The following is a 24039-nucleotide window of genomic DNA, read 5'->3' as shown; positions in this document are numbered from 1 at the left end:
TCCCTGGGCAGCCCATTCCAATGGCAAATCACTCTTTCTGGGAAGAACTTCTTCCTAACATCCGGCCTAAACCTCCCCTGGTGCAGCTTGAGACTGTGTCCTCTTGTTCTGGTGCTGGTTGCCTGGGAGAAGAGACCACCCCCCACCTGGCTACAACCTCCCTTCAGGTAGTTGTAGACAGCAAGAAGGTCTCTGAGCCTCCTCTTCTCCAGGCTAAACAATCCCAGCTCCCTTAGTCTCTCCTCATAGGGCTTGTGTTCCAAACCCCTCACCAGCTTTGTTGCCCTTCTCTGGACATGTTCAAGTGTCTCAATATCCTTCTTAAACTGAGGGGCCCAGAACTGGACACAGTAGTCTAGGTGTGGCCTAACCAGTGCTGAGTACAGGGGTAGAATGACTTCCCTGCTCCTGCTGGCCACACTATTCTTGATCCAGGCCAGGATGCCATTGGCCTTCTTGGCCACCTGGGCACACTGCTGGCTCATGTTCAGCCTACTGTCGACCTAAGTCCCTTTCTGCATGGCTGCTCTCCAGCCACTCTGACCACAGCCTGTAGCACTACATGGGGTTGCTGTGTAGGACCCGGCACTTAGATGTGTTAAATCTCATGCTGTTAGACTCTGCCTATCTGTCCAGGCTCTCAAGGTCTCTCTGCAGACCTTTCCTACCCTCTAACAGATCAACACCTGCCTCCAGCTTGGTGTCACCCGCAAATTTACTGATGATAAACTCAATCCCCTTGTCCAGATCATCAATAAAGATATTAAAGAGCATGGGGCCCAGCACAGATCCCTGGGGCACACCACTAGTGACTGGCTGCCAGCTGGATGTGGCATCATTTACCACCACTCTCTGGGCTTGGCCCTCCAGCCAGTTCCTAACCCAGTGCAGACTGATGCTGTCCAAGCCACAGGCTGACAGCTTGGCCAGGAGTTTGCTGTGGGGAACGACGTTAAAGGCCTTGCTGGACCTGAGGCCTGTGGAGAGGAGCACACAATAGAGCATATTTTTTTCCTGGAAGATAATCCTTAGCTTCTATGAATTCATGTTCATTCCATGCAATCCAATTTTCAGTACTATAAAACTTAAATGCTTTGCACAACCATTTGATAAGTTAAGAAGGATCAAGAGAAGTTTTTTTCAGAAATCCATGCATTAGTGTTAAGACTGAGCTTTATTTTGTCACATATGAATATGAATTTAGCCAATTTCACTTTCACCTAGGTGTTTCATATGTATACTGAATTATTTTATACAACTCATTTAATATTAAAATGACAATAAAATATGTAGATGTTTTGATAGTTGCCTGTTTGTTCTTTAACCACTGGCTCTGGCCATCGTGATGTAGTGTGAGGTGTCCCTGCCCATGGCAGGGGAGTTGAAACTAGATGATTCTTGTGGTCCCTTCCAACCCTGACTGATTCTATGATTCTAATATTTAGCATGTCAATTGCTGAATATCACACAGAGATCTGGGAGAAAAAGGGAAGAATTCAGGTCCCAAATCAGAAAAGCTCCAGTGTTTTTAACATGTTGCCTCTCTCTTCCTAAACTGAGGTTTGAAATGTCTCATGCACGTAGAAGAAATATTAATATGTAGTTTGTTGCCTTTTAGTATAAGATTGCTCTAATAATGCCACCAGTTTGAATACTAATTGGCAGCTCATGCAGCCACCGTTTCAAGGGCAGCTGCCGCATGCTTGCAGAGTGCATGATACCTTAGCTGACCAATTCCTAAGCTTCATAGAGCAAAGTACTAAGATTCCATGTGAGCCAGGAACATCCTCACATTGGCACCCTTCGATTGGAACAAGCTGCAGAAGCCACCTCCTGGACATGCTGGCACCTCTTACTGGGAAAAGATTTTAGATTTTATATGGGGTTGGGTTTTACTGGTCAAGGGATTTATAACAGAGTATTAAAACAGACACTTTGAGCTGTAAGGTAGATTGTCGGGTTAGGGCTGCTAGGGACTTCTGCTTCTGTTAGTTCACTACTTCATCTGGCAAGGGCTTCAGTGTAGGGATGCTGTGAGAGACATGATCAGGACTTCTGTTAGCTGCTTCATCTGTTAAGGGCTTTCAGGACTTCTGCTGTAAGCGGGACTCTGAGACTCTGTAATGCAAGGGATTCTACAACACAGCAATAAAGGATGTCTGGGGAGAACTTCTGAGATTCTCTGCCCTCTGTCTTATTTGAATCTTGTTATACAGCAACAGGGTTTATGCTTTCATTCATCACTCAATGGCCCCCAAATCAGGGGATAAAGAAAAACAACAGACAGCCTCCAAAAGAACTACATTTTGATTCAAATAGTGTTATCTCAGTCATTACATTTCTTAGGGCATTGACTAGGAATTAAAAACTATGGCTGGATTGAAAAGAAAATTAATCTCACAGAGTATTTTAAGACTTCATTTCATTTATCATTGGAAGGGGTAAAAAAAAAAAAAAAAAAAAAAAGAGAGAGATCGAGATCACAGAGTTCTGAAACACTAAACACCGCCAAGCTTTGTATGTCTGCAGGGGTCATGTTTCCACTCTGAAGCGGGTAGGTCAATAACATGTCAGACTTCTGATGGTCTTTTTTCCTCATCAGAATTCCTCTTCAATACCAAGATACAGTTTTACAAACCTAAGACATTCTCCTGAAAAGAAAAATTGAAAATTCTCACCCACCTCTGCACCATCATTTCTCCCAGATCACTTCATAGCTTCTCAGTGAACCAAGGAAGATATGTTGTAAGGACTGTCGTACAATGAACCTTACAAGAATTTTACATTAAGTTCCTACTAAGAAAGATGGTATTGATTATAGTTACTGCACTGTCTGTCTCTGAAGAAGTATATCTGAGACAAAGCACCAAAGATTCATTGTTACCAGAGTTATGCAACCATGCCTCAAGACAAGGCAATGGTATCAGAGTTAAAAAATAGAGTAAACATAGGTATTCGTGGATCTTGGATTTTCTATAGACCTTTAATTTAAGTTAATTTCAAGAAGTTCCACAACTCCACTACACCTCTTGTTTCTAATGATTACTCTGAAAGTAGGTATGTTAAGAAGTGTGGTAAGGTTTGTTGTTGTTGTTGTTGGGGGTGTTGTTGTTGTTTGTTTGTTTTGACAACAAAGTGAAAATGTCTCTTTAATAAACGGAAATTTAAAATGATGGATGAAAAAGGAAAAGGAAGGATGAAGTGATTGCATTGTTTTTGTCTAAGTCAGGTGCCTACATTTAAAACTCTGAACAGTGAAGAAAATGCTCTTCAAAGAAGAGACTCAAATTAGCAAGAAAGGTCCCTCTACACAGTACCATTTTTGAGCAGGGATCATTTTCATTTGTTTAACTAGTAAATGGGTTCTGACTGATGAAGACTGGAAGAACAGAAATGTAGTTTCAACACCCCCAACTGTGATGATCTTTACCTATTTCACATAAAGCAGAATAGTCACATAAAAACACTAATAAATTGCTTTCATGAATTGTGAGTTATTACCCTCTTGAAGAAGAGGAGTGACTGAGCAGCTGGGTGGCAATTTGACCCTTAACTGAGGCTAACTCACCGCATCCCATTTACATCTGAGCCATTTGTAGTCTGGAAACACATGTTAGCTGCGTGGACTACATACAAAAATCAGGGGACATGAAGTCTAAAATGCTTACCTTTTCTCTGTGCATAAGCTTGTCCTTAAAATAGCACTTCAAAAGAACCTCATCCATGATTAACTACAGCAACAAAATTTAACTCATGCGTAGGTGTTTTGTGTTCCCACTGAATATCATGCCCACAACAGCCTGCCCTCAAAACTGTGCCTTTCCACCACTTTCCCTTATTCTTTCCAAGACTTTCACAGAAATTCTGACTTAGTGACTTTCTTTATACTAATGACAGAGATTACTTGTGTTTCAGTGAGTTCAGAACTCTCATTGCTCTGACTAGCATCGTAACTATGTTTGCTGATTGGCCAGTCTAATAAAGCAATTATTTCTTATTAATCTGTCATTTTTTTCTTTAGATTCAAAGAATCTTTTAAATTTTGAGGCAGTCATCCTCTGCAACATTTGATTGAAATTGCACAGTTTCAAAGTTATTGAAGGGGAGATGAGGAAAGATACTGCTATAAAGCAAAGACAATTTAAATCTTGTTGTCTTTAAAAAGCCACAATCTAAGGAAAAATATTTCAAAAGCTATTCAGAGGAAGGTGATCACAGACCACAGAATCAACCAGGTCCAAGGTCATCAATCACCCAATCAATCACCAGCCAATCACCCAACACTAACTAATCAATGAGATCATGGCACTTAGTGTCTCATCCAGTCTTTTCTTACACACCTCCAGGGACATTGACCCTACCACCTCCCTGAGCACTCCAATGGGCAATCACTCTTTCTGTGAAGAACTTCTTTCTAAGATCAAGGCTAAACTTCCACCTGCACAACTTGAGACCTCTTGTTCTGTTGCTGGTTGCTGGGGAGAACAGAACAAGAGGTCTCTCAACCATTATGATGTAAAATACTTAGAGCATTTAGAAAGAAACTGGGACATTTAGGCTCTTTTTATCTTTAGTCTAACCTAGTTCAAGTCCATGCCTCTTTACTGTCTTCCATAGACAATTAATTAATATCCTTGAGATCCCTCTTTATGTGTCTTTTCTTTGGCATTTTTGGGGTAATATATTTTTTTCTCTGACAAAATTAAGTAACTAAACATCCAGAACTTTACATTTAGCCTGAGCAGAAGTAATTTCCTGATAAAAAGCATTCCTAGGATGGAAGAAGTTAAAGATTTTAATGCTTATCACATCTGGAAAGGGCACTGGGCCCAGGACTCTTTGACAGAGGCAAAGACTCAATCAGAGAGATGTTCTTAGAGCATGACTAATACACACTGACAAGATCTGACTGTAGACTATCACTTACTTTTAAGTGCTACAACAGTCAGGCTATAAGTTATTCATATCTTTTGGAGTACTCTTCATTTCTTCTATTGAAGCTATGTCACTATTCAGGAAAGAATTCAAGATTTATGAGGTTGGAAATAATGCTGAGAGGAAAGTGTAGCTAAATATCTTTACAGCTGGAGCATCTACTTCAAAGGAGGGGTCTCTCAAATTTCTGGGTTTTTGTTCAGCCTGTTTTGACAGAGAAACATGGTTTGTTTGATCATAAACATTTTATTTTTAAACTATATTTTGTATAAACCACTTTGGACATATGTGAGAGTTCTAATTTTTTCTTCTTCTTTCAAGCTTCTTTCTGTTGGTGTGTTGTTTTTTTCTTCTTTCACAAAGCTTCAGAGATTAAAAAGGGAGGCCATTGCAACTGAGAAATGCACTTATGCAATGGATTTAGGAGAGAGAACTTTTAAACCTGAAGTGGATGAATATCTCAGGACATACATTCCTCTGTTTTCGCATGTCCTGGCCTCTACTCTTCTACCTTCAAGTGTCGTGCTTTCTACCTTGACATCTGTTTCTCTCATCTCCCCAAATTGAAACTTAAGTTACATGTCTCATATTTCTTGCAAGCTTTTCCTTTCTCTTCCTCAAGTCTTTCTAATATAAGGATAGAGTTTTTGATGCATCTGCTTGTAAATTTGGTGAAGCTTTAGTACCATTATAATTTTCTTTCATGTTACTACATAGATGGTGCCTTGCACTTCAAGTCTCAGGAATCATTACTCTTTTACTTCTGACAATATTCAAACCCTCAGATTTAAATAGATACACTCTCAGCTGCATGCCATTTTTGCAAACTGAGCATACACTCCTCACTGGGAAAGAAGTCAGAATGAGAAGTGGTGTATACCAGTTTCCAGGGTGTTCTTCAACTCATCATGAATCAAGCCCTTTGGTGATATAATTTTCCCACTATGGAAAAGTTTCAATTGAACACACTTGTAATGTTCACCTATGCCATATGGGAGACAAATCTTGGTGGCAGTCTGAGTATCTGGACATCATTCAGGTCTTTAATTATGACAAAGGGGATTATTTCATCTGTATTTCTTTCCATGAGTTCCTTTCTGAATTTTTTTTTAAAACTCTCTGGGTGATTTAAGGCAGATTTAACACAGATGTATGACTCTCAAAGGTAAGTAAATTCCTGGTAGTCTCACAGAAGTCAGTGGGTGGCTCATGATGGGATTGGGGTCTAATCACTTTCAAGCTGTCACACAACAGCTCTCACAAAGCTGTCATATTTCTCTGTGGGAAAAGCCACAATAAAATTCTGCAAATTATTCTACTAAATGTACTGAAAATGTAGTTTATTAAAATTAAATTAATTAATCAATGAAATGACAGAGATCTGTAGGAACAAGGATTCACTGCAGCAAATCCTTGGTAAAGGATGTGACAGAAAATTGCATCCTGACTTATAAATGAAGTTAATTAACTTGTAATTTAGACTTTTATTCTGTCACATTTGTACATTTGACTGTATTTTAAAATAAATCAATTAGCAGAATCAGATAATAAGTATAGTTGCAGAAGACCTTCAAGGTCAAGTGTAAGCATTACATAACTCTACCAGGGCCCTGACTACATCATATCCTTGAGTACCATATGTAGACGCATTTCACATATATCCAGGGATGGCTATTCAGCCACCTCCATGGGCAGCCTCTTCCAGTCCTTGGCAATCTTATCACAAATATCTTACTAATATCTAACCCTCTTATACTGCTGCAACCAAAACTGAACAAAGTACTAGTATAGCCTCACCAGTGTCTAGTACAATGTCACAATCACCCCCCCAGTTTTGCTGGCCACACTGTCCCTGATGAAGGCCAGGATGCCATTGGCCTTCTTGGCCACCCAAGCACACTTCTGGCTCAAGTTCAGCCAGCTGTCAGTCAACACCTCCAGGTGTCTTTTTGTTGAGCAGCTTTCCAGACACTCAGCTTCAAGCCTATAGCATGACATAGAATTGTTGTGTTGCAAATGCAAGACTTGGCATCTGTCCTTATTGAAGACCATATGATTCACCTCAGCCTACCAATCCAACCTGTCCAGGTCCCTCTGAAGAGCCTTTCTATCCTCCAGCAGGTCAACATCCCACCTAACTTGATGTCATCTGCAAACTTGCTGAGGGTGCTCTCAATCTCCTCATCAAGATCATTGATCAAGATATTAAACAAGAGTGGCTCCAACACTGAGCCTTGGGCAACACTCCTTGTAACTGGTCACCAACAGGACTTAACTCTTCTCTGTTGCTCTCTGGGCCTGGCCATCCAGCTAGTCTTTGATCCAGTAGAGTATACTTCTGTCCAGGCTTAGGGCAGGTATTTTTCTTCATGAGCATGCTGTGGGGAATAGCATCAAAGGCTTTACTGAAGTCCAAGTAAACAAGAAGTGGGTCACCTTGTCACAGAGTGAGATGAGAGTCATTAAACAGGAACTGCCCTTAATGAACCTGTGCTGACTGGGACTGATCACCTGATTGTCCTGTAAATGGTACGTTATGGCACTCCAGATGATTTGTTACATGAGCTTCCCTGGAATCAAGGTCAGAACGATGTGTCTGTTGTTCTCTAGATCCTCCTTTGGGCCCTACTTGTAGATGGATGTCACATTTTTCAGTCTTTCAGGACATGGGGATGGCCTGTTCCTAAGCTTTTAAGATTACCTTTTTGAATAGTGCCCAGCCTTCTTTGACTCCTTTGTCCTTCAGGACAGCCTCCCAAGGGACACTTCCAGTTGGTCTGAACAAGCCAAAATCTGCCCTATGAATGTCCAAGGTGACAGTTCTGTTAATCCCTCTGCCTACATCTCTGAGAATCAAAACCTGTACTATTTCATGATCACTAAGCCTAAGATACCTCTGACTGCTACATCTTCTACAAGTCTTTCTCTGTTAACAAGCAGCAGGTCCAGGAGGGCACCTTTTCTAATTATATCTTTTACCAGTTGTATCAGGAAGTTATCTTCCACACACTCCAAGAATTTCCAGGACTATTCTCTCTGCTGCGTTATGTTCCCAGCAGTCATGTAGAAAGTTGAAGGCCCCCACAAGGGCAAGAGGCAGCAATTGCAAAAAACTCTCCCAACTGCTTATAAAGTACTTCATCAGTCTCATCATCCTGACTGGGCAGTCTGTAACAAACTTCCACTAGATTATCTGTTTGTTGGTCTTCTCCTTGATCCTTACCCATAAACACTCAACCCTGTCATCTCCATCATCAAGTTGTAGACATTCGTATCCCTCCCTGACATAGAGGGTCACCTCACCACCTTGCCTTCCTCACCTGTCTCTTCTGAAGAGTTGGTAGTCATGAATTGCATCACTTCAGTCACGTGAGTCATCCCATCACATTTCTGCGATGACAGCTATATCAGTTTTCTTGGCACACAACGGCCTTCAGTTCCTCCTGCTTGTTGTCCATGCTATGTGCTAAGTACTTTTGTTTTTGAAAGGTTTTTAAAAAATAGGCAACTATCTTAATTATTCTAAGGTAGTACAAGAAAATAGTCTCTCATTAAAATAATGGAAGGTCAATGTTTAAGTTTGGACCTTGTCCTCAGCATTTCCTAGTGGCTAGTACTATGCTGCTGCATGCTGAGGATGACTTTAGTTGGCACCTACATGTTGGGATGGCCATCAGAGGTACTTGGCATTTTTACTGCACAGTTGGGGAAACTTAGACATATTAACCAAGTTTCTATATTCCTAACTGGCATTTGACAATACCTAAAATGCAGCATCTTGCTTTAATTAGTCACCTCTAATTTTTACTAGATCTAGCTTAGATGGCCTTAAATGAGTAATTCTCAGATCAGAATACCAAAATCGATGAAAGCACACTAAATTTGAAACAGCCTTTTTCCTCCAGAAACAAACACTTGTGATTTCATAAATAAATAAATAAATAAATCCTGCCTGAAGTTTACAAGCCTTAGTCTCCTATTGATTTACATTTGAAACTCCCACAAGTGTTATATAAATAATAAACTATTTTACCACATCAAAATGGAATAGAGAATAATGTATCAGAATTATTAGAAACTCATGAAACAAAATTCAGCCAAGACTTTTATTTCAGATTTGAAGACATTTCTTTTCTGGAATGTATCCCTATTTACTTCTCCCAGTTTTTCTTCTTTTCAAGGGTATTATACCCTACTGTGATCTGTCAATGGAGTGCAGACGGTTTATGATATTTTTCAGTCAGTTATGTAGAAAAACATTATCACCATTGACATTGTTTTTAATTATTTCAAAGAAAACACAAATATTTCTTCTTATTAACTAGCAATTTAATGACCATCATTAGTTTTCTACCTGCAATATCTTTGAGAACAAGTCTGTATTTCTTAGAAAATTTTTCACAGATTCACAGAATCACCAAGGTTGGAAGAGACCTCTAAGATCATCAAGTCCAACCTGTCACCACAGACCCCATGACTAAACCATGGCACCAAGTGCCTCGTCCAATCCCTTCTTCAACACCTCCAGGGATGGTGACTCCACCACCTCCCTGGGCAGCACATTCTAATGACGAATGACTCTCTCGGTGAAAAACTTTCTCCTCACCTTGAGCCTAAACTTCCCCTGGCGCATCTTGAGACTGTGTCCTCTTGTTCTGTTCCTGGTTCCCTGGGAGAAGAGACCAACCCCCACCTGGCTACAACCTCCCTTCAGATAGTTGTAGACAGCAATGAGGTCTCCCCTGAGCCTCCTCTTCTCCAGGCTAAACAACCCCAGCTCCCTCAAGCTCTCCCCATAAGGCTTGTGCTCAAGGCCTCTCCCCAGCCTCGTTGCCCTTCTCTGGACACGTTCAAGTGTCTCGATGTCCTTCTTAAACTGAGGGGCACAGAATTGGACACAGTATTAATAGTATTATCTGGATGAATATTTTCAACTAATTCTAATAAGATTTATGCTTTGTATAATCAAAATAGGGGAAAAACACACTTTATGGAAATATAATTAGTGTAAATGAAAATTATCTTCTTTTTGTTGCTTAATATACAACTTTGAATAAATTATTTTTTATTATTTAAAAAAACCTTCTTCACAGCATTAACGTAAGATGGTAGGTATAACAATAACAAATCTTAACTAAATGTTCTTTCTAGCCCCTTTTTACTCTGCACTCTACCTTCAAGCAACTCATTTGCAAAACTGGTTTGAGACACCTTCCTCCAATTCTTAAGCTCTGCTCCGTAAGGCCAATCTTGAGACTTTTGAAATTAACTGCATACTCCCAGTAAATGTTACAGGGAAAGACTGCTTCATTAGCAGCTGCTATGAGAAGAAAAATGAGTAAAGAAAGTCTGAAACAGGTAAATGAAGTCCAAAGTCAGAAGGTGATGATTGGGTAAGCAGCAGCATTGGAGTCATAAGGGAAACTTAAGAGGATTAGTGTAAACAGCATGTGTGTGCCTGGAGGCAGAAGATATCTTTTAAAGGTCACTCACAAATAAATGTTGCCAGAGGACTTGCAGTTGTCAATATATTTTTGTCACTTGCATGCTACATGAAGCTTTACTTATATTTTCTGAAATATCCATGAAACAAAAAATAATAAAAAATATCATAAAAGCCTCTTCACACTATTAGTATTGGTTTAGGCATTTAAGGGAATCACAGTAAATTGCAGTAGCAAACAATATAACAGCGTATGTGAAGCTGATATTCAGTCTTCTACATAGTTAAACTTCATAGTGAAATTATTTCACAGAACTGATCTAGAAGCTGAATCAAGTCTGAATTGTATTACTTGGATACTCTGTGTTCCCTAATGAAAAACTGTGATTACATCCCACATTCCTGGAATCAACTCTTAATATATATTTTCTTTTTTTTTTTAATACTATTATTTAGTGGGAAATAAAATACAAGTTCCATTGAAAATTTACCTAATTACTTTCACTGTGAACTACCTGTGACTCCAGTCTGTTGAAGGCCTGTACAAAAGCCATGAGCTGCAATCCTTCAGCTTAGAGGATTAACTTTTCTCACTAGTCTTTTAGCTTTCATGCCATTGAATTAATGAAGCTCATGCAGGAAGATTTTTTGATTTAAAGTATATAGTATCATGTTGATAAGTTTAGTGGATAGCTCTGACCTTCAAGTTGCAACACACATTCAATGAATCAGCAGAATAATAGGTCATCTAGCAAACATGAGCTCTATTTTCAGTATATAAAATGCAAACACCTAACAAACTCACATCCAAGCAGTATTAAAATACACCATACTGTACAAATATAACACTTGTTTATCCTCTTAAAATGTAAAGTTTTATGAACTTGAAGAGGTCACCAGCTAGGGATTCACACATATGCATGTGAATTTATTGTAATGCAAAGCTAACAAGGGAATGTAATTAATATATCTTGACATATATTTATAGTGTCAGGTATTCTTGTTCTAAGGGACATTAATGACTGAATGGTGTCAAACATTAGTTCCTCCAAAAGTCCAACGCCTGTGCAAAATATTCAGCCTCACAAAGGCAGTGGTATTGACCTAAAGAGAAGTTAAGTTAAATTTAAAAAAAAAAAGATTAAATTACATTTACAAGTACAAAAAGATAGAAATTACTTAATAATATTGAATATATGATTCTCTCCCTCCCCCTGCTTTCTCTAAATAACTTATTTTCTCATTAAGTATTCTCCCCTAGTTCTCAGTGCTAACTGCAATAGCATGTATAGGAAAAAGTCTATTATATCAATACACTGCGCTGAAAAATAAGATGATTTTGTACAGAAACTTATTTGTATGCAAAATGAGACCTTGTCCCTACCACAAGAGAAAGAACAAAAGAGTAAAGATTTTAAAAACAACTCTGAAAGCTGAACTATACCTGGTCCCACTTCACAGAGGAGAGAAGGTGATGAACTTTCAGAAAGTGCTCCCTGCAGTAGAACAGTATCATTTAGTCTTAGATTCTAGGATTAAGACAAGTTTTTAAACAAAGAGCAAAAATCTGGATAGACAAAAGAGAAAGCAGAAGGCTAACTAAAGCTCTATACCAGCATTCTCACAGTAGCAAAGATAGACTGACTTGCCCTTGGTACTGAAAAATCTTATTCTACAACTGTATACATCAGATGAAGTAGTAATATTAAATGATATCTTGCACATTATTACTTGTTGATTTTTTTTCCCCCACTATATCTCGAAATACAGCAGTAGAATGCCCCCTGAAAGGTTAAAGATTACAAAAGGATCTTTTAAGGATGTCAATCAGATGTATCCCATTTTTATCTCACTGATACATTACACGTGATGAGTGCCAAAAAGGCTTAGGTGCCAAATGTAGGATTCTGACATAACTTATAATCTCTGTGAAGAGCATCCACAAAAAGAAAATGTGGGTAAGTCTTGTGACAGTTCTTTTCTGTATCTACAGAGGAAATATTCTGTTATTTTGTATTAATTCTACTGCAGAAACAGTATGCTGTGCCATCAGAGAAACAAAGAGCATGTCTGTATTTTTTTTTACAGTAATTGCACAATAGTGACTTTAAAAAAATGCTATAATCTTTAAATTAGGGAGATACTTAAACTTTGTCTTCACTCAAACCCTTCCAGATTGTTTGCATTTTGAATCTCAAGGGTAACAACCCAGGAAGTTGTTGACACGTCAGCTACCAACAATGCTTTCTTGAGATTAAGTAAAATAAAATCCATTTACATCATGTAAGGAGCAGAACTTTAGAATTTATGGAAAAGAATAGAGAAAGTATATTTCACTTTCTTTGCAGAACCAATTTTTCTGATTCAAAATGCTAAGATACTGATACAGTACCTGATGAAATACCTGGGACTTTTGTAGTGTTTCTCATCTCAGGCACCTATCAAAAAATAAATGTAGAATAAATCTTGTAACTCAGCCAAGTTTGCAATACATGCAACCTTCAATCTGTATTGATCACAGTAGTCTTCCAAGGTGGCAATGGCATTAGATATCAGCACTTGCCAGTACTTTAACTCTGTAGTATTTTTAGCATGTGTAGAGTAATGTAAGCTTCAAATTTAACTTCAGTATTGAACAGTTCTCTCACACTATGTTGATGAAAGGTGTATAACTGCTGATAAATACATTTTTGCTTCACTTGTAGTAAATAAACCTCACAGTATCAGAGGAACACACTGTAGGTGCTATCATCCCTCTTCTGTTGACAAGGAAACAGTGGCAAAAATATTAAAGTAACTTGTCCAAGGTCAATAACATATCAAAAGAAACAGACACAGAGGCTTGCTGAAGAAGCAAAATTCATTTCTTGGCCCCATCATTAGAACCAGATGGTGGTGCATGTTTCTCCCTCATATGATAAAGTTGAAGCCATGTGGCAGCACACCTATTTTTCCCCACCGCTGCTATCTTATTTGGATTGCAGCTGTGCTTACCCTGAGTGCTAGAGTTGAGATTAGTTAGCAATCTTGACAGCAGTTGTAGAAGAACTGGCAAGCATTCATAAAGGACTTGTAGATGCATTTGGTGAAAATGTCTTTGTGCAAGCCTGTCAGTAACCAGAGACATAAAAAACATAATAAGGGACCAATTATCCTCTTTAAATAAGAATACTCTTGCTCTACTCTTATGTAGTGATATAATTTTTATTCTCCACCTCAAATAAATCTGCTGCATAAGGATTTTAAAAAGCCAGTGGTTTCTGCTTAGGTGATGTGTCATTTGTCAATGTCTGTTAGCCTTAGTCAGTCTTTGTCCTTGAATTGCTTGATGTTAATAGATGTTATTTAGTACTACCAGCACAGTGAGTAAACTTCAGTGATGAAAGCCTATAAGTGGAGTCAAGAAGGAGAAAGGCAAAAAAACCTGCATCAGGAGGAGAAATAAATAAACTAATATCTTGATACACTTATAATTAGGCTATTTTAAAATATATTAATCACAGAATCACAGACCATTAGAGGTTGGAAGGGACCTCAGAGATCATCAGGTCCAACCACCTGCCAAAGCAGGGTCACTTAGGATAATCTCCACAGGAATGCATCCAGGCAGGTCTTGAATGTGTTCAGAGAAGGAGACTCCACAACCTCCCTGGGCAGCCTGTTCTAGTGCTCCATCAGCTTCACTGTAAAGAAGTTTCTCCTCATGTTGAGGTGAAATCTTCTATGCTCAAGCCTGTACCTATTGTTCCTTGTGTTAGTGTTGCACAGTACTGAAATGAGATTGGGCCCATCCACTTGGCACCCACCCCTCAGATATTTATGCACATTGATGAGATCCCCTCTCACTCTTTTCAAAGCTAAACAGCCCCAGGGATCTCAGTCTCTCTTCATAGGGGAGATGCTCAGGTCTCCTAATCATCCTTGTGGCTCTCTGTTGGATTCTCTCCAGCAGTTCTCTGTCTTTCTTGAACTGGGAAGTCCAATACTGGATGCAGTATTCTATGTCAGGTCTTACAAGGGCAGAATAGAGGGGGAAAAGAACCTCTCTAGACCTGCTTGACACAATTTTCTTGATGCACCCCAGGATACCATTGACTCTCTTGACCACAAGTGCATACTGTTGTTCCCACAGAGAACCTGCTGCCCACTAGTACTCCAAGGTGTTTCTCCCTGGAGCTGTTTTCCATCAGGGGAACCCCTAACCTCTACTGGTGCATGTTCTTATTCCTCCCCAGATGTAGGACCCTGTGCTTGTCCTTATTAAACTTCATGAGGCTTGTCTTCAACCAGCTCTCCAGCCTGTCCAGGTCACATTGGATGGCTGCACAGCCTGGTGGGGTGTCAGCCACCCTCCCAGTTTTGTATCATCAGCAAACTTGCTGAGGGTACTCTCAATCCCCTCATCTAGGTTGCTGATAAAGATATTGAACAAAACTGGACCTAGTACTGATCCCTGGGGAACATCACTGGCCACAGGCCACCAATCTGACTGTGCCACTGATGACAACCCTCTGAACTGTGTTGTCAAGCCAGTTTTCAATCCACCTCACAGACCAACCATCTACAACACATGTCTTCATCTTTTCGATGAGGATGTTATGGTAGACAGTATCAAAAGCCTTACTGAAGTCAAGATACATGACATCCACTGCTCCTCCCTCATTTACCTATTTGGGCACAGTTTCATGGAAGGCTATCAAAAGTCAGGCAGCTATGTGATACAGGATATTAATTGAAATATATCATTATAGTTATTGTTATGTTTTCACTATTTAGAGCCATTCTGATAATTGTAGTGGCTTTGGCATTAGAATATTTTTACATGACCTAGAAACAACTTTGTGAAGTAATTTTTAAATACCAGGGACAGATTTTCTATCTATTAGCATTTATTTATTCATTAATTTATAAATTATATAAGGAAAACTTTTTAATATGACATTATTTTATTTTAGTATAATATATTTCTAAATATTTTTCGTCCAAGTTTTTCAGACTTTTATATTCTTAAATATTCTGGTGCATTTGTCTGAGCCCACAAAGGTAGATGGCTCCTACTCACAAGTTAATAATGCTGCAATCATACATTTGACAATCCCATATACAGTTTTAAACTAATCTTTGGAGTTTGTGACTACATTACAAAAAAAGTCCTCTCCTTGTAAATCACTGAATTCTGCCTCTGTGAAATTGCCTTTTCCAGAGGCATGCCAGATATTTAGCCTTTAGCCTTTGCTAGTAAGTCTTACAGAGTCCTCTAAACCACTTCTTGGAATTAGTTCACCGTCCAAATGAGAATTTCTCTTTCTGCAATTAAGAGGAGGTTGACATATTTTACATTGTTCTGGAGACAATATTCCTTTCCCCCAGCAATCCATACATGTATTACCACAAGTGGAGATTTCAAAATATCACCATTCTGTAACTTCTGTAAGTATTGTAAATATTTTTTGTGTCTTTGGTATTTATTTATCTCAAAAAAAGATGCCTAGTAGTATCATAGTATAGTATCATAGTATCACAGTATCACAGTATCACAGTATAACCAAGGCTGGAAGAGACCCCAAGGATCATCAAGTCCAACCTGTCCCAACAGACCTCACAACTAGACCATGGCACCAAGTGCCATGTCCAATCTCCCCTTGAACACCTCCAGGGACGGCGACTCCACCACCTCCCTGGGCAGCACATTCCAATGACGAATGACTCGCTCAGTGAAGAACTTTTTCCTCACCTCGAGTCTAAACCTCCCCTGGCACAGCTTGAGACTGTGTCCCCTTGTTCTGGTGCTGGTTGCCTGGGAGAAGAGACCAACCCCTTCCTGTCTACAACCACCTTTATCATATCGTATCATAGTATCACCTCTATCACCTTTATCACCTTATCATAGTATCACCTTTATCGTATCATAGTATCAGTCAGGGTTGGAAGGGACCACAAGGATTATCTAGTTCCAATCCACCTGCCATGGGCAGGGACACCCCACACTAGATCAGGCTGGCCAGAGCCTCGTTCAGCCTGGTCTGAAACACCTCCAGGGGCGGCACCCCAACCACCTCCCTGGACAACCCATGCCAGGGCTTCACCACTCTCATGGTCAAGAACTTCCTCCTCACATCCAGCCTGAATCTCCCCACCTCCAGCTTCATTCCATTCCCCCTAGTCCTATCACTACCTGATATCCTGAGAAGTCCCTCTCCAGCCTTCTTGTAGGACCCCTTCAGATTCTGGAAGGTCACAGTAAGGTCACCTTGGAGCCTTCTCTTCTCCAGACTTAACAGCCCCAAATTTTTCAGTCTGTCCTCACAGGAGAGATGCTCCAGCCCTCTGATCATCCTTGTGGCCCTTCTCCGGACATGTTCCAGCATGTCCATATCCCTCTTGTAATAGGGGCTCCAGAACTGGATGCAGTACTCCAGGTGGGGTCTCCCCAGAGCTGAGTAGAGGGGGAGAATCACCTCCCTTGACCTGCTGGCCACACTTCTCTTGATGCAGCCCAGGATCTGATTGGCTAGTAGTGATTAGTAGTTTTGATTCTCCTCATAACATGCTGTAATTTACAGGATTCTTTCATTTTAGATTTATTTTCTTTTTTATTGTTCATCTTTTTGTATGTCCTGTTTCTGTCGGTGCTTCTGAAACTCAGAGTAGCACAACACTAACTGGAATGTTAATGCATATTTTCTTCTCTTTCAAGAAACCAAAAAAGTGTGGCACAGATAAAATTCAATACCCTTAAAAAATATTTATCAATTCCTCAGATCATTGTTGTGGGTTTATTTATTTTTCTTTTTTTTTTTCTGAGATAAGTTAATACTTTCATTTTTGTTGGGTTTTGTTTGTTTGTTTTTCCATAGACATTCTGGGTTTTTTAACTTTTATGCAGTCAGCAAAAAGGCACAAAATAATCTGATAGAGTATATCTGTAAGTGAATAATAATGTAAATCCATAGCACCTCTTTTTTTTCTGATTATAATTTGATTTTGAAGTCTTGTAAGCTTTTTTTTTTCTTTTAGTAGCCTCCACAGTAACCTAAAATACAGAATAGTTAAAATATAATTTGAATATTATTTTCAGACCACATTATCAGAAAATAAACAAAAGATTACAGCTCTTTTTTCTTTTTTTTTTTTTGTTTCTTTTCTTGAAGCTCTTCTTTAGGATCTTTGTTGTAGGCTGACAGCATTTACAGTCTCTTAAAAGGTGTAGTTCATGCCCTGTCTTCTGAGGAGAGGGATTTTTTGCTTTTCATCAGCAGGATCTCCTTCCTGACTCAGTTCACCGAGTGACAAAGCAACTGTCTGCACTAGAACAGCAGCATGGGAACAAACAGAAGGCCAGTGGACCTGCCCTTAAAGAAGCACATTATCAACTATCACTAGTCAAACTGTAAGAGTAGAGGGCTGTTTAAATATATATTCAAAATGAGATAACAACAGACAAGGAGCTTATTACCAACTGAAGACAAGAAGATAATGACATATGGATATTTCTTATTTAGTACTGACATTTACTTGTTTTAGACAATTATAAAGAATGTTTTTTCTATGAGGCCTTCATTTTTTATTTTATTTTTGCCAAATTTTTCTTTGTTTTTTTCCCCAAAATTTATTGTTTGAGTTCTAGCCTATGGGATCTAAGAGAGGGATAGTGGGGCACTTGTGAAAGGATATAATTATTTACAAGCATTGAAGTGTTTGGCAAGGTAAGAAAATGGGTTAGATGCCTGATTTGGAAAGTCCTCATGCAGAAACAGTGCAGCTGATTAAGGTTTTGAGGGAGAGATAATGAGGACAAAGGAAAGTGAAGTTCACTTAGATCAAGGGAAATCAGAAAATAATGACTTGAATTTTGGTACCCTGGGGAGAGCATTTAATTAATAATTTGGATAAATTAACACATGTGAATGTCATTTACAGCTTATTGTTCAAGGGAGGTAATTAATACAGCTCATATAGTTATTAAAAGAACACTGTGGTATTTTTTCCATTATTTCCTTCCCATTATCTTGTGTTCTCGCTTGTAATATTTCTCTAAAATTCATATTTTTAAATTTTATGTCTTAGAAATTATATTGCTCTGTTAAGGAACTAAAAATAAATGATCAGACTCTTATAGTTTTGTTCATCTGTTTTTAAAGATTGTCTGCAGTCTATCCTGTCACCTAACAACACAAAATCATGTTGTAATGACAATACTTAGCATTGTGTAATCACTGCTGATGAGTACTAATAGCTGAGATCACAGCTCCACTGTTGCATTTAAACACACTTCATTGCTATCCATTAATGATCTGAAGGCTTATAAAAGATAGAGGAAAAAGAAGAATTCATATTGTGTTGAATTTTATCAATATCAGTGGTCAGAAAATTGCAATCTATCAAGCATTTTATATTCCTACACTAGAAAATACACAGAAATCCTGAAAGTCCTTATACATTAAAAGAAAATCAAACCAACAAACCAAACAAAAAACCCCAAACAAACAGCAGCAAAAGAATATTTTGAAATTATCTGGAAACAATGATCCTTGCTTGAGTTTTACCTAGGGAAAAATAGAAATTTTAAAAAAATGTAAAGAAGAAGAAGAAATGTGCTGTTTCTTATATAGGGAGGTGGAGTTTTTCTTGTGAAAAACCAAACCAAAACAAACCAAAACAAACCACCCAGTTAATTACATAGTGATACTGTTGAGAAACTGCAAAGAATGTCTGTTCAATTGCTATTTATGTGCAACCTAGGGTACAGAAGAGCAGGCATATTTTAAAACATAAAAGAAGCCAACAGCTAGATTCAGCCACAAGCATTGATACTATCTTTCCTGAAGCTATGTAAATGGAATGCAGATATCCTGCAACTGCCCTGTTAGTTTTATTAAACTAAATGTAATATACAACTAAAATGCATTGTGGTATTTTTTCTTTTTTCTTAATACAGATGGAGAACACAATTTTTTACAAAAGACATTAAAGAGATTCTATTGAAGACAACTTTCTGCTCTCCATATTTAAGTTGGGTGAAGCAATAGAGCAACGAACTCCATGTGCATTGAATAAGAGAGCTGTGACTGGCTATTCTGTTTAGGATATACTCAATGACATGTAATTTGATTAAAAAGTCATTTATTCAGTATCTGATTTTTATGTGATCAGTGATATGAATCTTTGCATATTTTATTCAAATAGGCAGTTGCAATTGTGTCTGGAAAGATGGAGTTCTCTGTAGCTGAGATTTTCTTTGACAGCTATGCAGAATATTAAGATTAATGTATATATCTATGAAGCCACCAGATGTCCCTTTGTCCTCCATCAGTATCTATTTTGTGCTGAACGATGCAAAACACTTCTGGGCACCTCTCCATGGTATTTTTCTCTATGAATACTCTCAGAAATTCATTTATGTGAAATTCATTTGTAACCCTAGCCAGATCTGAATCAAAGTTTACAGGTAGGAAAAAATTACTGAACCTGTTTACTCTTAGCTGCACACAGATCCTGACTTGTGTCAGTATGATGATCTCTATGATTACATATTTTGTAGAGATGTTTATTCAAATAGTGTCTCTACAGAGTTTACTATGCTTCTTTTTTCTTTATGATTCCTCAGGACAAATCACATCAGAAGTTTGGCATCTTCCAGAAGTCATTTGTAGTGAGGAAGGAAAGAATGAACAAGAATGGGAAATATGTTCAGCTGGAAATAGGCACACATGCATTTTCCACATTTACAGGCTCCCCAGAATGTGATCTTCACAATGGCTGACAACTCCAGCTCTAAATTGTCATGTGAAAAATATATTTTATTGTTTGAATAACTGTTTTGTAAGGTCTGAATTCTGACTTCTGCATTTTTTTTCCATTTAGCAAGTCAGACAAAAAGAAAGATTTCCTGTACAGCTGTCATCCAACACTTCATAATCTAGAATCTGTGCCTTAACAAATGGTGGTGACTGTCCATGTAAATTGATTTGGTTATACATTAGAATACATAGAATACACAGAATAAACCAGGTTGGAAGAGACCTTCAAGGTCATTGCGTCCAACCCATCAACCAATCCAACCCACCTAAACAAATAAACCACGGCACCAAGCACCCCATCAAGTTTTCTCCTGAAAACCTCCCCCAGCAGCCCATTCCAATGGGCAATCACTCTCTCTGTATAGAACTTTTTCCTAACATCCAACCTAAACTTCCCCTGGCGCAGCCTGAGACTGTGTCCTCTTGTTCTGGTACTGGCTGCCTGGGAGAAGAGACCAACATCCGTCTGTCTACAACCTCCCTTCAGGTAGTTGTAGAGAGTAATAAGGTCACTCCTGAGTCTCCTCTCCAGGCTAAGCAACCCCAGCTCCCTCAGCAATTAAATTGATAGTGTGTGAATACAAACACTATTTAATTTAAACAAGGCAGTTAAAACTATTAGAATGTGTTCTTTCCACAACCATTACACTTGGACATGAGATACTGGTCATTCAGTTGAAGTGAATAGAAATTTCTATTAGGGATGGAAAAATGTCAATGCAGTAACTGTTTGGGAAGTATTGGGGCTGTCCTCATCAAGAGCTCCCTCATTAGAAATATCTTCCCACCCTTTCTCAGGTAGACACATGGTTCTACTCTAAGAAGATAACAGTGTGGCATAAAGTTTCAGTGAAATGTTACATTGATTGTTATTTCTCAAACTAATTAGTAATCTGATTATTACTTTATAACTGTAGTATGTGTTACTCTTTTAGAAAGGAAAATATGGCTGGGTATTAAAGTCAATTATAAGATATGTTTTTGAGCAGATATTAAATCATGAGCAAGTTCAGTGATGACACTGAGAGCATTCAGTATTCTGTATGCTGCCTCCATCTCTTTCTGGCCACAAAGAAATTAGGATGTTGATGTGTTACTCCATCTGTCTGGAATCTGTAACTGTCCAGAGCAATTACACTGAGCACATACACAGGATTAGCTGCCTATTTTGAGTTTGGGGGAGAAGAACCACAATCAGGTGTTTGGTAATTTTTGTTTGTTTCTATTTTTTATTTATTTAAAATAAATTTTCAGTATCTGTCAAGTCTAAGGACAGTCTCTCTCTCGCCTGTGTTGGATATTTGAAGTATTATTACAAAATCTGGGAAACAGGAAGATATAAATTCAAAAACTATTCTCCAAAGAGTGGAAGATTTTGGCTGCTGTAGAAGAGTCACTCAGCTGAACAACATTCCAGGTGTCCATCAGAAGTTCAGTAAGTTATTTTTCCCCATCATGAAGGCACTAAAAAGAGTTGTGATGCCAACATAGCTCTTAAGATCAATGTTTTAAAAACATAGATTAATATTTATTCTTTCCCACTTCTATACAGAAGATAAAGTGAAGAGTTTATAGCCTTTACTAGAGTACAAAACTGTAGCCTAACTTTTCCATTAGAGGGACTGCTCCATATTCCACATGGGATAACTTCAGTAATGCACTGTTTTGTATATAGCATAAAAAGAAATAGATTAGTGCTTTTCATGTTCTTTTAAAGTGGCTTCCCTAGAGCTAGCAACTGCTCCTACAGTATTTCAAATGAATATTTTATAAAAAATTTATAACCTAGTCTATTCCTTAACTTTGATTTTACAAAGGTTTCTGTATTAAAATGTTTGACAAAGTGCCTTCACAGGTCATTTGGTTCCAGCCTCTCATTTTCCTCAGGCATTTCCCTGAAAAGGTAGTTGGGTGTTATTCCTACATTTTTCTGAATTCCAAATCTGAAGTTTGTCCATTACCTGATTTTCAGAGCTTTTAAAACCACACAGAGATCTTCTAGTCACACAGAGATCTTAATAATCTTCAGCATGTTGGCCATTTCTTTGTTTTCCATAAAATCCCTATCTATAAGTTAGGACATAAATAGACTCGAAAAAGTTAAAATGAATTGTTCATATTTTGTTTTGGGTGTGTGTTTACATCAGCCTTGTATCTTATCCCATGCTCTCAAAGACAGTAGATTCACACATCAGTTACATTTTGATCTTATTTTGTCTTTGTTACCCAAGGTAATAATCCTTTTCTTTGACGTATGTAAACAATAGTAATTAAGCTTTTATTTTGTACAATGATCACATCTGTGTCTTCAGACTGTATACCCTGATGGGATCCAAGGACAGGATCTCTGTCTGCAAATTTAATATTTGCTCCTTTTCATGTTATGTGAAACATTTAATTTTTATTTGGTGCAAAAATAAAGACATAGAGAAAGCCATCAGTCTTTCAGAAGCTAAGTTTTCACCTCCTTTTCTTCATGCAGCAGGTCCTCAGACCTTTTAATTTTGTAGGTACTTATTTAGATATGTGCTCCAAAGGGGCAGTATGACCCACCTTCTGTCACTGAAAGATTTACTCTTTCCTCTTAATTTATGCTCCGTTGGTAGACTGCCTTCATGCCCTCTGATTTCTAGTGTTTCAGTGCCCATCACCCCTTTATATTTCATATAATATTTTTATCTGCATAGATGGCAGTGTTTCTTAAATACTGTTACCTTTGTGTAATCTTTATTAATCTCCAACCTACCTGTAGGGGAAAATTTGCCTTTGTTCAAATTAGAGAAGGCTATGTTTAGTCTGTGACTCGGAGAAAAGTGTAAACATCTTGTAACTGAAGGAGAAAATCTAAGCAGAATTTGGTTGGATGTGTTAAAAATTGTTTTGTTATTTTGACCTATTGCATGCCTTAATTACATGCATGCCGGTAGAAAATAGCCAATTAAGATGTGACACCTATGCTTTTAAAAATACGATATAACTTTGCTGTATAACGTAATAAACCTCTTCACCTGCTTACATCTTGTCCTGGAAGCTGTGCTCCGGGTGATTCAAACACCTATATGACAACAATTGGTGACCCTGAACGTGCACCTTGAGCAACTATACATTATGACTCCCACTTGCCCCAACAACAAGTAATTTCCCTTCAATGGGATTGCAGAGATGGTTGTGCTTGTCTGCGTCACAAATGGTAGCCTTTAGATTAATCTCTGTGAGATTAATTTATTGGCTGTTTATGCTAGAAGCCTAAGGAGCCTAGCACTGGTGGCGCTCCCTGACTTAGCATAAGAAGAGGCGCAAGAGGCATGAGAGGAGCGAGAGGCACAAACTTTCAAACATTAAAAATAAAAAAAAAAGAACAAAAAAATAAAGAAAGAAAAATTAGAGACACCTCTGGGAAAAAAAAATATGTGGGGGGGAGGGGAGGGTTGGAGCCTGAAAAAAAAAAAAGGAAGACAATCCAAAGATCTGCGAAGCAGAGGTGGGCAGTCAGGGTTATCAGGGCGTTGGAGCCTTCCTGGGGGTTGGAGCCTCCTGTTGGCAAGCACGTAATGGGGAATCAGGTAACAAAAGACAAATCAATACTGGGAGTCATTACTCATATCTTGAAAAAAAAAAAGAGCAATAACGTATGATGAAAAGAAACTTGCCTTGTTGCTTAGATGGCTTAGAGAAAATGCTGAACGCTGTAATGTACAAAATGCCTTTCATGTTTCGACTTGGGAGAGGGGAGGGACGGTTTTGTTTGATGCGGCAACAAAAGGAGATGAAGTTGCTACTTCTTGCCTTACAACATGGAGATTGGTTAGAGATTCTTTAGAGCAATTAGCAGAGGATCGCAAAGCCACTACAGCAAGCCGC

This window comes from Dryobates pubescens, chromosome 7 (assembly GCF_014839835.1).
Source record: "Dryobates pubescens isolate bDryPub1 chromosome 7, bDryPub1.pri, whole genome shotgun sequence".
In the NCBI taxonomy this organism is placed as follows: domain Eukaryota; kingdom Metazoa; phylum Chordata; class Aves; order Piciformes; family Picidae; genus Dryobates; species Dryobates pubescens.
Note: the sequence above shows the minus strand (reverse complement) of the source record.